Source organism: Miniopterus natalensis, chromosome X, assembly GCF_054644295.1.
Source record: "Miniopterus natalensis isolate mMinNat1 chromosome X, mMinNat1.hap1, whole genome shotgun sequence".
NCBI classification, from domain to species: Eukaryota; Metazoa; Chordata; class Mammalia; order Chiroptera; family Miniopteridae; genus Miniopterus; species Miniopterus natalensis.
The window spans coordinates 6,780,161-6,788,459 of record NC_142103.1 but is presented as its reverse complement, the minus strand read 5'-3'; the positions used below and the strand labels follow the sequence as shown (position 1 = coordinate 6,788,459).

General features: G+C 44.8%; 1 protein-coding gene across 1 annotated transcript in view; it reads left to right on the top strand.

Moving 5' to 3' along the window:
* The first annotated feature begins 1,039 nt into the window (after nucleotides 1-1,039).
* The window catches only part of FHL1 (four and a half LIM domains 1), a 59,879-nt gene continuing 52,619 nt past the window's right edge, over nucleotides 1,040-8,299 (top strand). The window contains exon 1 of the mRNA XM_087813638.1: nucleotides 1,040-1,115. The gene's annotated coding sequence lies outside the window, so the exon portion shown is untranslated. The remainder of the gene's footprint in view (nucleotides 1,116-8,299) is intronic.

Here is an 8,299-nt window from a genome sequence, read left to right as displayed (position 1 = left end):
GTTGCTCCTTTCATAACTTTCAGGGCTCGGCTTACATGACACCTCCTCCTTCCTAATCACACAATTTGCACCCTCTTCTTTTCCTGCGCAGGTCTTATCCCAGATTTGATTATTTTCTCACTTCTTTATCATCTGCCTCGCGGACTAGATTGCAAACTCCCAGGGCATAGTGGAGAGTTGTTTGCAGGACTCTGCGCTGTCTCCCCAGCGCCTGGCACAGTTCTTGGCACGTGGTGAGGGCTCAGAAAACTGAACGTTGAGTGAATGAATGAGTAGCCACGTGCGGCTGCCATCGGTGTTTTTCTGAGTGATGTAAAACCCTCTGTATGGTGGCTTTGGACTTATGGATAGGGCTCCTTTCGCTCCCTCTTCTGCTTGTTCCTAAGGGGAATGGTCGCTGGCGGGTCCCTTGGCGCCACTCCGAACCATGGGGTTCCGCAGTCGGGGGCCAAACCGGGTACGTCCTGGACCCCGCCCTTTGCAGGGAGGACGCAGGTTACCGGAGGCCCCCGGTGAGGCCACCTTCGCCCGACTCTCTTTGTTACTCCCACCTCTCCAGCCCTGGGTGAGGCTGCCTGCAGTGAATCGTGACTCCCTGGGCTTGGAGGCTGCGGCACGGGGGAGGAGGGCCCCGCAAGCCCCTAGCCCGCCCTCCTCTCCAGGCTAGGGCCGGCCCTCCAGGGAAGCGCTCGCCACCGCCACCCCGCAGCCACCTCCTCCGCGCGCCCGCGCCTTGCAGGCAGCGCCGCCGCTCCCGAGACGAGGGCACGCGGGCGCGCCGGGTGCGTGGTGCTCCCGCCCCTGGACCCCAGTCGGACCGACCCCCACGCGCTCGCTCCCGCACAGCAGCCCCCCAGGGCAGAGCCCCCGCGGGCGCGCGCGCCCCGCCCCGCCCTGGGCCAGCGCGTCCGCCTCGCGCGCTCCCTCCCTCCCTCCCCGCCCCCCGAGCGCGCCCCTCCCCTCGCGTCCCTCCCGCGCCCTACATCCCGCGCCGGGCTGAGGGGGCTCAGTCCTCCGCCAAGGCTGCCACCACCGCCGCTGCGGCCGCCGCGCCCGGGTCTCGGTGCAGGTAGCGGCCGCCGCCGGGACACCACGCCGCCGAGCATCCCCAGGCAGTAAGCCCGCTTTCTCTCCGCGAGGGCGTGCGTTTGCCTCCCGCCCTCCCGCGTCCCCCGGGGGCCGCTGCCCTCTGGCCGCGCCGCCGCCGCTGCGGTCGCCCGGGTCTGCCGGGCCTTCGCGAGCCGGCTACCTGCGGCTCCCGGCCCCAGCCGCCAGGCCCGGGGCGGGGGCTGGCTGGGGGCACAGCTGGCTGCAGGCTGCGGGACCCTCCCCAGGGGGCCTCCCCTGGGTTTTCGCTGAGGTGGTGGGAGGTGCTGGGCGGTAGGGATAGGGAACGACTGAGAAGGGAGTGGGTGGCGGTGGGGGGAGCAGGAGCAAAAAGGGGGGACTCTCCGCGTTCTCCTCTGCGGAATGATGGGGAGGGAGGAAGGAGGGAACGGGGCTCTTGGTTTTCTCACCGAGGATGTCGGGCAGTGGGTGTGGGGCGAGTTGGTTTTCTCAACTAGGAGAGTTAGCAGGGTTTGTGGGGAGCGGGTGATGATGAAGTGGGGTCTTGCTTTGGTTTTCTTATCAGAGATGGTGGGGATTAGGGAGGGAGAGATGAGGGACCTGCTTTGGTTCTCTTGACGAGGGTGGTGGGGGTGGGGATCCGAGGGAGTGGAGGTGAGGGGGGTCGCCTGGGTTTTCTCCGGGATGCTGAGGGGTTGGAGGAGTGAGGGGGGTGTTGCAGGGAGAATAGGGAAGGAGGGGAGAGCCAGCTGTGCTTCTAAGGGGGTGGCTGGGGGGTGGCGAGTGGGGGTGGGGAGAGTGGTGGATTTCAGCTCCAGCGTGGAACCTAGAGAAGCAAGAGGAAGGCTCTATCACGTGGGTTGAGCCTTAGAAGGTGGATTTTCAAAACTGCAGGGTGTAACCTTTCTGTTTCAAAAAGCTTGAAATCCCTACAAGGTGCCCTCTGTTACAGGCTTCTGGGATAGCACTTTCTGCTTTCGAAGTTTCTCTTTCCCTTCCATTCCTCACAGCCTCATCTCGTCCAGGACTAGGTGGACTTGTGGAAATTAGCAAAGGAAGCCTGTGTGTGGTTTGGGTTCAGTGCTATATTATTTTCTGCATTTGGGACTGTGCGAGTTTCTCGGGTTTGTTTTGATTTTTCCCTTTACAATAAAAACCGTGTATCAGGGAGACCCCTTGGGAAAAGAACAGAATATGGTTTATTAAGGGGACTCCAGGTTTGAATTTTGAATTTCCTGAGGGGCAAGAGATCTGTTGTAGCATTTTTCCTTTGCTTTCAGAAGAGGTACATGTAGAATAAATGTCAAATGTCTTTGCTGGAAGTTCCCTATATTCATTTAAATTATCCCATTGGGATTATCTGAGCCCCCTTTGATTTGAATTTGGAATAGATCCAGTTTTCCTAATTGGAGCCATCATTTTGTAATTGCCTGGAATTCTTCCCTGGGTTATCAAATCTATGGCAAGCTTATAGAGCAGCAGGAATAATTTTTTCCCGTTATCTTGATTAAGACAGTTTTAATGTAAGTTTTATATTGTTCCTTGGAAATGTGAACATTTGCAGAATAGCATAAATTTAAATTATGGGCCCCTTGGAATTTTGCAAAGCCTTTCCATCCCCAGCTCCTCTTCTAGGGAACAGAACCCTCCCCATTCTTTACACTGAAGAAACAAGGGCTTCTGGGATGGTAGCTTTGCCTTTGGAAACTCATGCTCTTATTTGCTTAAGAAGAATACATATTAAAGAGGCAAGGGCCTTTAATGTGGTGAGGCTATACACTGCTTTCCCATTTTGGTTACATAAGGTTCCAATCTAGTCTTTACCTTCAGTCTTTAAAATGCTTATTTAACATTTTTAAGAGCAAATATAATCTTTATGCAACAGGAAATTGGTCAGATAGGCCATGATTTGTACAAACCACCTCCCAATAATTACATAGTCTAAGACTACCGTATAGGTTCTGTAGCCATATCTTGTTTTTGAAATTCTGAGCTACCATTCCCATATTGAGTTTTTGGAGAAGGAAAGCATTGTTTGCTTGTTTTTACCAAGTCTAGATTTTTGAGTGAAACATTAAAAAATATGTGTAAGATTTAAATTGGTAAAATTTTGTCTTGTATGATACCAGGGTATTGGAGTTAATTTAATAAGTACCAAATAATGAACCACTGAAATAAGATTGTTTACTTGAAATGCTAACCTGAAAATGTTTAAGTAGAAATAGAGATTTGGGTTTTAAAGATTAATGCAAATACATTTAAATAAACATCATAAGCACCATTTCTAATGTAAATGTGATATGAATTCTATGCATAGGCAACAGTCTAAAAATAGTACTGTTGACCCTTAAACAACACAGGTTTGAACTTCAAGGATACACTTATAAGTCAGATTTTTTTTCAGTAAATACCTGTACTGTTTTCCATCTGCCCTTGGGAGTCCGAAGATATGGAGGGTTGACTGTATGCATCGATCTGCACCATTTTATACAGGCGACTTGAACATGCATGGATTTGATTTGAGTATCTGGAGGTCCTGGAACCAATGCCCTGAGGATACCCAGGAACAGACTTTAGGGAGTGAAAAGTTATACACAGAATTTTTGCCTGTGGAATCGATTTAAGTCCCATTGTTTTTTCTCATGAATAGAATGCCGAGAGAGGTAAATTCTTTCAAAGAGAGAGTTTGATGATGGGTGGTGGGCCTCAAGTTTCTGTAGACAAAAAGTGTAACTGGAGTGTCTTTTACTCAGCTTTTTGAGAACCTGTTGTTGGCTTTGTACTAGGTGCAGGGGTACACGGTGGATAAGAAATGGGACTGGAAGGGGAAGAAAAGATAACATTTCAGAAATTAACAAATAGATGATCAAATACATTTCTAAATAGCCTTAAAGATTTTGTTAGCATCCAATACTTTTTTGTTTGAAAAGTAATTTGTAAATCAAGACTTTGTGTAAGAAATTGCCCCACATCCCTAAAGTTTTGACATTAAAAAATATATAACAGTTTGTTGAAAGAATGGAAGCTAACCTTCGGAGACTGATTCCTTTTTCCTGCCCTCTACTTCCTGGTTCCCTTCTTCCCCACACCCCTCCCTTTTTCCTCTCTGGTGCCAGTAACATTGGCTTTTATAACCTTGTGGGAGTTGAACAAATGTTGGCACTTGCTTGAACTTATCTCTTTGGCTGCTTTCCCCAACTTTTGCCTACAAAATTTTTTTGCTTAATTGAACTTTCCAGTTGTTGGGATTTGGGGTAAAAGGGAGTCGACTATAATTATTTTCTCTTAAAAGAGCTTTTCTTTCAGCTCCTGTTGGATAAGAGCAAAGAAAGGGTTGTTGGTTTTTTTTTTAATTTTGTCAATGGAATACTTAATTAAGCAGAATATGTGACCATTTATTCAACAAACATTTACAGAGTTCCCGCCTCTGTTGGAGGCTCTGTGCTAGGTTTGGGGGTGCACGGTGGATAAGAAATGGCTTCTGCCTTCTGGTGAAGTTACTAAATGGAAGATAGACAATGACTTTGTTGTGAATAATCAAGAGTTGTTCAGTCTTTTGGACATTAACATGCACTTTATATACATTAAGCGCTTTAGCCGTGCAAACAGTGGTGTAATTTCTTTCCAGAGAATTGTTCAGTGCATAGATTTTATCTTACCTCCCAACTAAGACATACTTTTCATTTTGGGTAATAATATGGTTTTTAAGTCTTCCTAAGGTCTGTGGCCTTTTAAAAAAGATACACTTTACGTAAAATAAATAGGACATAGCAGAATTCTTGATAATTTAATTCCAGCATTTTGTATCCCTGTATGGAGTAGTGAGAAGATGACCAGGCTAGCATTCCTTCCTGTGACTCAAAGCATCTTCTGACAGCAAATTGGGCCCAAAAGTATATTTTTCTGTGGCCAACTTTGAATTATGGACAATCATAGATGGTGGAGCCCAGAAGAGTGGCTAATACTAAATAGTAGCACCAGTAAACCTTTGCCTTCCTGCAGGGCTACCTCCTGAGTTCTTAGAGAATTCCCCCTTTTGTGAAGAGTGCTAGACCAGTGGTTTCCAACTAGGGCAGTTTTGCCCCCAGGAAACATTGAACATTGTCCAGAGATATTTTTGGCTGTTACAACTTGGGGTTTGGCATGCACCTGAGAGGCCAAGAATACTGCTTTAGCATTCTATAGTGCACAGGCCAGGCTCCCACCCCCCACTCCCCAGCCAAGAGTTGTCTAAACCAAAGAGTCAATATTGCTGAGGTTGATGTAATTTCCTCTATAAAATGTAACTGCAGGAGAGTAGAGAACAATGACAATATCTTGATGTGACTTGAGAAGTTTGCTGAGCTTACTTTTCTAGTCTTAAAAGTGAGTGGTTCCCATGCATGGGCCTGAATAATAGAAAAGGTCAAAAACAGCTACCATTGATGGTAGTTATCCTGTGCCAGACACTTCGATGCATGATATAGTCTCTTCAATTTATAAATGAGGAACCAGACTCAGAGTGATAAAGGAACTTGTCTTAGGTCTCACAGCTGGTCAGGGTTAGAAGTGGGTATCAAAAGATTGTTTACTCCTCAGCAGTTCATGGTTTTAAGCACAATGTCATACTCTCTCCCTTGGGGAGTACTCTATTCAAAATCTTAGTTAACAAATTTACTACATGTCCTATATACCATTGAGCTTGCTTAAGAGTAATTAAAACCATGAATGCTAAATTTGATCATACTTGGAATAAGTAGCCAGGAGTAGGGGGAGAAGGGGAACCAATATTACTTGAAGGCCTATAATTCTAGAAAATACATGAGTTGAATTTATACCCATTATGTAATTTTATCCTCACAGCAACTCTGCAGAGTAGTTAAGCACATTTCCCAGATAAGATTAGTGAAGTAACTTGTCTAAGATTGCACAAGTAATAAGCAGCAGAGTTGGGATTTGAACTTAAGTCTCATGATTAAGCCACTGTCCCCTGCTGCTTGATCTAAAGCTTGGGGTTGGTGAAGGGGGTGAGTTGAGGAGTGGGCTGCAGAGAGGTGAGTAACCAGTCCCATAAAAAGTAATTTCAGAGGTAACCTATTGTAGTTGCTGGCTTATATTCTGGTAGAGAATGGAGAGGTGAATTGCTGTACCCTCCTCAGCTGATGAGAACTGAGTGAAACACAGAATTTGCTCTGGAGATCTACCCAGACTAAGCCTGTCGTTGCCATTTTGGAAAACTTAATTTTCTTTCTTTTTCTTTTCTTTTTTTTTTATATCTTTATTGATTTCAGAGAGAGGAAAGAAGAGGGAGAGAGAGAGCTAGAAACATCAATGATGAGAGAGTCATTGATGGGCTGAAGCCTGAAACCCGGGCATGTGCCCTGACCGGGAATTGAACCCTGATCGCCTGGATCCTAGGTCGATGCTTAACCGCTGAGCCACGCCCGGCTGGGCGGAAAACTTAATTTTCCATCGTGAATTTTTGGAACACTTGATGATCATAAAACTAGAAGTTACTGAATTGTGTTTAGATGCTTTCTGCAGCTTCCCTTCTACCTTCTCTAGGTCTGCCGTATAGAACCCAGTAATGGCGACACTTGGTTTTGTCGTCCTTTTACACTTTATTTATTTATTTATTTACTTACTTATTCCTAACCCAAGTATTATTTTTTCCATTGATTTTTTTTCTTTTAAGAGATAGTGGAGGGGGAGGGAGGAGGAAGGGGGGGGAGAGAGAGAGAGAGAGAGAGAGAGAGAGAGAGAGAGAGAGAGAGACATCGATGTGAGAGACATCAATTGGTTGCCTACTGCATGTGCCATGACCTGGGCTGGGATCTGGGATCAAGCCTGCAACCAAGGTACGTGCTCTTGACCAGAATCGAACCCAAAACCCTTTGGTTGAAGGGCTGACGTTCTAACCACTGATCCAAACTGGCAGGGCTTTTTACACAATTTAAACATTTGTGTTTTTCTATGAAAGTTGTTTTTATAAAAAACAAATTCTCACTTGTGTTTTTCATATGGGGGGTGTGTTTTGTTTTGACTGCTAAATATTTAACTTTTGATGTGTTGTTTTTTAGAGCATAAAAAGAGGGGGGAAAAAATAAGAAACAGCCATTAGCAATCATATTTTGCCTGGCAAGATTTTTTTTTTTTTGTGGGTAGAAGAACCTCGTATTTCATTTCATTTACTTTAAATTGGAAAGGAATTTTAACCATGGTTCTCATGGGCCAGGATGCTGAGGGAAAAAAAGAAATGTTATTTAGATAAAATGCACATTTTGATTTCCACATAGCACTGTGAAACATAGATTTTGATTATAGTAATAATGTTCTAATTCAGACTACAGCAATCAGCCACTTGGGTAATCAACCACCATGTATGGGCACTCATTGTGATACTGTCTGATTTTGTGCCCCCCGCCCAGTGATTTCAGAATAGACTTGAGAGATCTGATCAAACTTGTAAGAACACATTAATCCTTTTGAAAATCTAATTTTTCGTGATAAGAGTGGTACTTTTTCATTGTAGGGAAATTTTAAAATGCAGACAAGTCTAAAAAAAAGAAAAATCAGTATTAATCCACCACCCAGAAATTAGTGACAATATTTTGTATCTCTTTTTAAAATGAAGTGATTTTTTAAAATGGTGGACTCAAGTCCTTTGCAAAATTTCTAACCTATAGTAGTCTAGGTTATTTTTTAAAACTTTACCAGAATATTTTCTGAATTATTGTTGCATCTCTAGATAGAACTCATGGTCAAAATGAGAAAGCTCCCCGAGAGTTGGAGAACTATCCTGTGGCCTCTTTGTGTAATCCCCTTAAAATTTCTCCTCCTCCAGTTTGAGTGATAGAACTTCAGTGCTAGAAGGGGCTGTCAGTACACACCCCTTTCATTTTACAGATGAGGAAAAGGAGGCTCAAAGAGGTCAAGCACCTAATCCAGCGTCATATAATGTGTTAACGTCGGCATTCCGGTTTCAAGTTGTAGGTCCTCCATAGTAGGTAACTTTATTTTCTAATTACAAACTTCTCATAGTCAAGAACTTTTTGTTAGCCTACCCTTCAAAAGAACAGGCTTTCATGATGGAAGTATATTAACTATACTAAAGGATAACAAAAAGACCAAATATTTCCTGAGTTCAGAAAATGATCAAAACAGTTGTGAGCAGTACCAGTACAGGAATTTTTCATATAATTTGCCTTATTGAAATTGAAGATTAGTGATGGGGAACCTCTTTTGTGCTTCT